Source organism: Anas acuta, chromosome 3, assembly GCF_963932015.1.
Source record: "Anas acuta chromosome 3, bAnaAcu1.1, whole genome shotgun sequence".
NCBI classification, from domain to species: domain Eukaryota; kingdom Metazoa; phylum Chordata; class Aves; order Anseriformes; family Anatidae; genus Anas; species Anas acuta.
In genome coordinates this window covers 23,576,497-23,583,076 of record NC_088981.1, presented here as the reverse complement: position 1 = coordinate 23,583,076, position 6,580 = coordinate 23,576,497, and the positions used below count along the sequence as shown (strand labels likewise).

The following is a 6,580-nucleotide window of genomic DNA, read 5'->3' as shown; positions in this document are numbered from 1 at the left end:
ACCTGTTTACTGTGTTAAATTTCTGTAAGAGTCATCTTTGTAGACCATACTTACTAGCAGACACATCACTGTTGCCTCCTGTCTTCCTAAGGTAAAGAAAAAAGGAAGCGAAAACGTAGTAGAAGCAGATCATCATCCGTTTCATCCACATCATCTTCTAGTACTGCATCCTCTTCTTCTTCTTCCTCATCACGCTCATCGTCAAGGTCGTCTTCTTCAAGTAGCAGAGGTAAGCTACCACTGTGTACACCTGATGTTTACCAGTTTTGACAGCACCCCTGGAAACATTTAAAGCTTATTTTAAATATGGCTACACCATCACAAAGTGACAACAAGGCTGGAAGAGATATGGGTAAAGTGATAAAATTGGTTAGGTCTATGTTCAGCAGGTAGATGACATTAGGCCATCATCCCTTATCCACTGCTGCAGTCGCTCCATCATCACAGGCCACCAGCTTGGTCAGGCCAATCTGATTTGGTCCTGGAGAAGTCCTGCTGGGTGTCTCAAATTACTTATTTTTCATATGCCTTCCTTCATATAACCTCCTGGAGGATCTGTTCCGTGATCTTCCTGAGCACGGAGGTGAGGCTTTGTTGGAAGACTAGTGGGTTGTTTCACTGTCTTTCTAGGTTTACAGTCCCATAGTCAGAAGTGGTTCCTCAAAATCAACTTCCTTATGTCCCAGTCGTAGTGTAATCTTTGCATTTGGGATCAGCTTATAGAATGCGTGAGTTTCAGCTTTACAGAAACACTTGAAACAGGAGCTGAGCAAGTAGGAAAAGTTTTTCATTTACCTTGTACTGTGATAATGTTTTCAGGTGATTTTCAGTTTCCATGTTAGACCAGTAAGTGGCAGTAAGTTGATGTGTTGCTTTTCTCAGGATTAATTTCAACCAGTATTGATATATTCAGCTGAATTAAAGCATTTTCTTCTTATGTTTTATGTATCTACATCTACATTTATCTGCAAAACCAAATGCTTTTTGCAGAATACTAACCCTAGATAGTTGTTTTTTTTTCCAGATTCTCCTAAGTCTAAATCGAAGAAAAGGAAAAAAGAAAAGCACAATAAAAAGGTAAAGTTTTGCTAACAGTAAGGAGTAATTAACAAACAAGTAGTAATGAGTAGGTAACAAATAGAAATTAGTTCTTTGTGTTTTGGTAACTCTAAATATCGTGTAATGCTTACTGTTTTTTTCTGTGGCTGTGTAAATTTCAAGCACACTTTTAGTGTTAACAGCAGGTGAACTGATTAAGCTGATGTACACTTGACAGTTTACCAAAGTAGAAATAATTTATGGTGCCTTTTAACAATCATTGCTGGTCCTAGAATTTAGAGTAGTCTCTGAAGAGCAGAAGTGGGGATCTTGATAACTTCATAGAATTTCTGTCAGAAGAAACTGTTTATAATCAGAGAATAACAGTTTCTGGGTGTTGTAATTTTTCTCTTCTCATTTTTATCTGACCTTCTCAGTGATTTTATTTATTGGATGGTGTATATTTAAAAAAAAAAAGAGAGAGAATCAGGGATCGTACTGTTTCTGTTTCAAAGGGTTGCCAACTTCTCTGCATTATGTTCTGTGTACTTCACATAGGACCTATTCAGCAGTGATGAGGGTAAGCAGTAGGGGCTGTTTAGACTATCCAGGGCATGAAAAGGCTCTGTGGGTTTCCTTTTTCTGCACTAGCGAATCTGTAAGCACTATGGTATGTGTCTTATACTTACAGAAAAGGAAAAAAGAGAATAAAATGAAAAAAAAGAAAGAAAAGAAGAAAAAGAGAGAGAAGACAGGACCTGTCCAGCTTTCTAAGGTATGCTTGTTTGTCAAAATTCCCATTGTGTCTCTCATTTAAACAATGTCATGTCAGAAAAATGTTTTTAACAGCACCGATTTTGTCATAAACAAATAGAAATGTATCCCTGTTTTTTAGACATTTAGGAAGTATAAAAGATTATTGTCTAATTTTCTTTAAGATTTGTAACATGACAAGATAAAGCTTTTTTTCCTCGTGTGTGATCTCATTTTAGTTCTTCAAAAACAAAAAGAAGAATGAAAACTACAGCATGATAACTGGAAAGAAAATTAAGATGAAAATAAAGAAAACTAAGAAGGATAAAGAGGTAATACTTAAAACAGTCTGCGTATCCCTAATGGAAAATATAATCTCTTTTCATATTTTTCTAACAGTACTCTTTAGTAGAGGAGTAGGTTTTAAAGGTTATAAATTGGGTGTAGCATTTAATGTGGCTGTGATGCCACCTGAGAAAGGTAAATGCATTCTTTTGGCAAGTTTTGTTAAATGTGTGGTCTTGGACTACTCAGGCATGAGTAGATAAACCCAAGGATGCTCATTCAGGTTCTCAGAATTTTAGTCCATAAGATTTAGCTTGTTTGCGCCTTTCCCTGTTGATTTAGCTTCTGCTGTTTTTGATCATACTCTGCTTTTTCCAGTCTCCTGTGATCAAGCGTGGCAATTCCTGCTTTACTCTGTTCTTTTTAATGAATGTGAGAATAGCCCTTATCTAGAGAGGAAGAAAAAAAGATGGTAGTATCCGAACCAAGTGCTCATGCATTCTCTCAGAGCAGTCAGGTGTTTCTGCTGAGATGCCCAAGGCACTAGATACCATGAATTGGTTGTATTTGCTGCTATTGCTGTGGGTGTTTAAACTCAACATTTAAACATTGCCACTCTTTTCAGCAATGCCCATACCTTAGAGTGATCTGCAGAGGGCTTCTATACAAGTCAATACATTGACTTAGTTAAAAAGTTTAAAAAGTGATACTTTGCTGAGGTGTCCCATTTGGTGGGTTCTGACTTAGCCATAACTGTTTATTCTATAGTTACCAAGGCAGGCCTGAGCGTTCCAAGTTGGATTTGATCAAAAGTACATTATCTCCTTTTTGTGGCAGTAAGGTTTACCTTGAATTATGCTGAATGCTTACTAGCCTTCTCCCAGTAACCTGCTTGCTTCGGTGTTTGCTGTCAAATATTTGGCACTGGTCTTTTTTTATTTAGTGGCCCTAGTCATGAACATGCAGAATTGAACAATACCCGTTATTCACAGTATTTTTAGAATCAATGAATGTTTCATAAACTGTGATTTTAAAAACACTGGAAACTAAGTGTTCAGTTTAGGCTGTCTCTCACGTAAAGCAAGAAGTGAAGTTCCTGGTTCCTTTTCTGTTGTGCTATAAGCTGCTGCTTATGCACAGAGAAAACGATACTTCCCAGAACACAAGGCTTGCTGTGTGTGCAGCGAAAGTTGCTTCAGACAGCAGAAATTGCATCTGTTCTGCTTGCGAGTTCCCTCCTGAGCGGGCTGTGGGCTATGTGATGGCAACCCAGTGGAGCCTCCACAGGGAGCCACTCTAGAAAATACATCATGAGATAGCAGCGGTGACAGCTTGGCTCCTCAAGTCTCTCTCCTGAGTTACCCATTGCCTTGCGCTTCCTCCAGGCACTCACAGCGATCTGGGAGATGGTAAAACCCTGGTGTTTGGATGTTGTAGCATTTGCTGTGCAGGGTGCCAGCGTGTGAAGGCCCTGCAGAAAACAGGGTTGTGCAGCCTTGGCCTGCTGAGTACAGGGCTGTTGATCTGCTGCCTCTGCTTTTCTGCCCTGCAGAGAGATCGGAACCGCGCAGAGCTGCTTGAATTTCTGAACTCTGCCTTGTAAGGGGAAGAGTGCGGCCCGAGGACTTGTACATACGCCAAGCCAGCGATCGTCATGCCTAGCAAAACACTAGCGGGAAACTCAGGGAAAAGGACGCCGAGCTCGACAAGACCAGACAGACTCTCCTGCTGTGCAGACAATCAGGATGTCCTTTTTTAACAGCAACACGAAGAGTGACTGGTAACCTCTTACTGAAGAGCCGTGTCCTCCTTTTGAGATCCTAAGGTAATAGCCAGGCTGTGGTGGTTTAGAAGAGCCTAAGAGCGTGTCACTGACGATGATGAGAAGTGGCACGCTGAGATCCAATAATGTAATTTCTATCATAACTGCATGCAGAACACACTTTTAATTTCAAATGTCTTAATGTTTCTAGTCGCTTAAACAAAGCAGAGTATTTGTAAATGTCTATTTGAAAGATCAGACATTTCTATATGTATATTTTTTCCAGTAGTGGTTTTACTTGTCCTGAAGAGCAGGTTGACCTTTGTAAATAGAACATCCTTTTACATAAATGATTTTTTGACAGCTCATTCATTAATATATTCTTTCAGTGTGAGATATGGACAGTTTTATTACTCTTTGTCACTAGAAAGAGTCAACAGTAAAATATTCTGGAGCAGTAATGGTAGCTGAATAATTTTTACCCCAAAATCGAAGCAGGAAAGGTTTTTGGTTCCGTTTATCCAGATCAGCTGTTCAAAGGCAGCACGCGCTCCCAGTAGGTAGTGTATTCCCGTATCTAGAGTTGCAGTTCTAGAGCTAAACAGCCTGGAGATCTCGCCTGCCTTTCTGATCCGGTATCAAATCTTCCTCTGTGTGAAGAGCCGCCTAACACACACCACATGCCTGTGCTTAAGGGACAGAGAAAGAGCTGCAGGAACAGTGCCGAGGCAGTGACGGTGACCGTCCAGGTGTGCTGCTGCTCGTGGTGAGAGTGAGCCAGGTCTGGGTGTGCAGCAGGAGCACAATCCATAAGCTGAGTGCACATTTGTGTTAGTCTCGGTAGTCTCAGTGCTCACTTCCGTCCAGAGCCCTGGCAGCAGGCCCCGTGCACATAACCCGCCTGTGGGAACTCCACGGGAATCGCCTGTGTAGCCTACATTCCTCAGGAGCCGCGGTTCGGGTGTGCTTAGAAAAAGGAGTCGGGGCTGGGGGGTTTGACACAAGTATGGGGCGTGCGGTGGTCAGAGTGAGGGGAGCTCGCTACAAAGGAAACAAGTAGAAAGCTCACTGAGCCTGTGTCTAGCGTGGTGTTCTGAGGAAATCTGAAGATTTGTGCCATTGCTCAAGTTTTAACTTTTTAATTTGAGTAGTGAAACCTTCTGCAGATGCTGGAATCTTGTCTTTCCCGTAGGTTTTTTTGTTGTGGAACATTTAGCAGTTGTTTCAGAGAGGTAACTCTGTAGAGACTAAAGCCCTGAATCAGCAGAGCGAGTCCTTTTATCCTTCTGAAAATAAAACATGAAAATGCATAGGTAAGAACTGGAGTTTCCTTGACTTTCAACCTAGTGATGGAAATATTTTTGGAAGCAATGTTCTGAAATGTCTGTAGGGAAAAACAAAAGAATCCAACTCCACCTTAGCTTCATGGGGACTGTGCTTTGATTTATGCTACTTTACTATTTTCTAGAGATGCCAAAGCATCATACCAAGATAAGCAGCTCTTATCTCCTGACCTCTCCTAATGAGGTTAATTCCAAAAAATACTCTTAACATCCTCGTCATTCCATAGGTTGTATTATATGTAAAGACAGTTCTGTTTTCTGAGAATTTAGGAGAAAAGAATGTAGAGATTTGGAAGATAGTGAGAAAGAGGAAATGCTGAGATCTCACTTGGTAAAGAACTGCACTGACTGGAGGCCTGGGACTTATTTGAAATAATCTGCTTTTCGTGTAACTTCTTAGTAGCACTTGAGATTCCCGCTGTGGCAGCTGAGCCAGCTGTGAAGGTTACGGCAGCAAGGAAACAGCTGCAGAGGAATCTGGTGAGGTACAGATACAGAAATCTGCGTGAGGGAGCTGCGCAGCAGCATAGGATGCTGACCTGATGCGCAAACGGCAGGCACACAGCCCTGCCAGCGGGCCTCAGAGCAGTGCTCGTCGTGGGGAGGGCTGGAACAGTGGGACAGGAATGAGATGGGGCTGGAGGGAGGCTGCGGCTGTCAGAAGTCGTGGAGGGGAGGCAGGGTGGTAAGGAGGGGGGTACTGAGGCTTACCGGGCTGGACAAGGTGAGATTATAGCTAAAATTTTAAATAATAGAAGTCTTTCAGCTGTGAAGCCTACATTTTATGTGTGTGACAGTCTTCTCACTCTCCGTGTCCCTGCACCATTTTCCATTCTGGGAGTCATGCAGACCTTGACTGATTTATTTATTTTTACCAGAAATTCCACAAACTGAGTCACTGCTGGGGACAGGGTGGGGGGAGATCGCTTCTCTGAAGTGCTGCTGCCGTGCCCTTCCTCCTTGGCTCTGTCCTGTTCAGGTATTCTATCCCATTTACAAGAAGCTGTGCCATGAGCAGCACCACTGGTGAGGCTTGGTGCCTTGGGTCTTGTGCCCCTTGCTTTTAAGCCTCCTGGTTGTGTGCTGCAGGCACAGGGGTGTGCTGCCCGGGTGGCTCTCGTCTGTCCTGTGGTGGGGGCTCATTTGGAGCTCCTGGGTGTAGTGAGCAAAGGGGAGGAAACAGGAAAGGACCCTGGTATTCCTAAAGAGAACTGGGGCTTTCGGTTGGAACTAGACTCAACAGTTATCAGGAGAGGGGAGAGCTCAGTTTCATGTTTCTCTTCTTAGGGAAAACAGGCAAAAACCCAAACATGAAAGGATGCTTGATGCAAGTAACTAAGTGATTCGGCTGGTTCTCATGGGCAATGCAGTCCCTTGTTACTCGTGTTGACTTTGTGAT

At 42.6% G+C, this 6,580-nt stretch overlaps 1 long non-coding RNA gene across 1 annotated transcript; it reads left to right on the top strand.

The window, feature by feature from the left end:
- Nucleotides 1-153: 153 nt before the first annotated feature.
- Nucleotides 154-1,077, top strand: LOC137853613 (uncharacterized). The gene is made up of 2 exons (XR_011094594.1): nucleotides 154-229; nucleotides 1,025-1,077. It is a non-coding gene; the product is annotated as an uncharacterized lncRNA (long non-coding RNA).
- The last annotated feature ends 5,503 nt before the right edge of the window (nucleotides 1,078-6,580 follow it).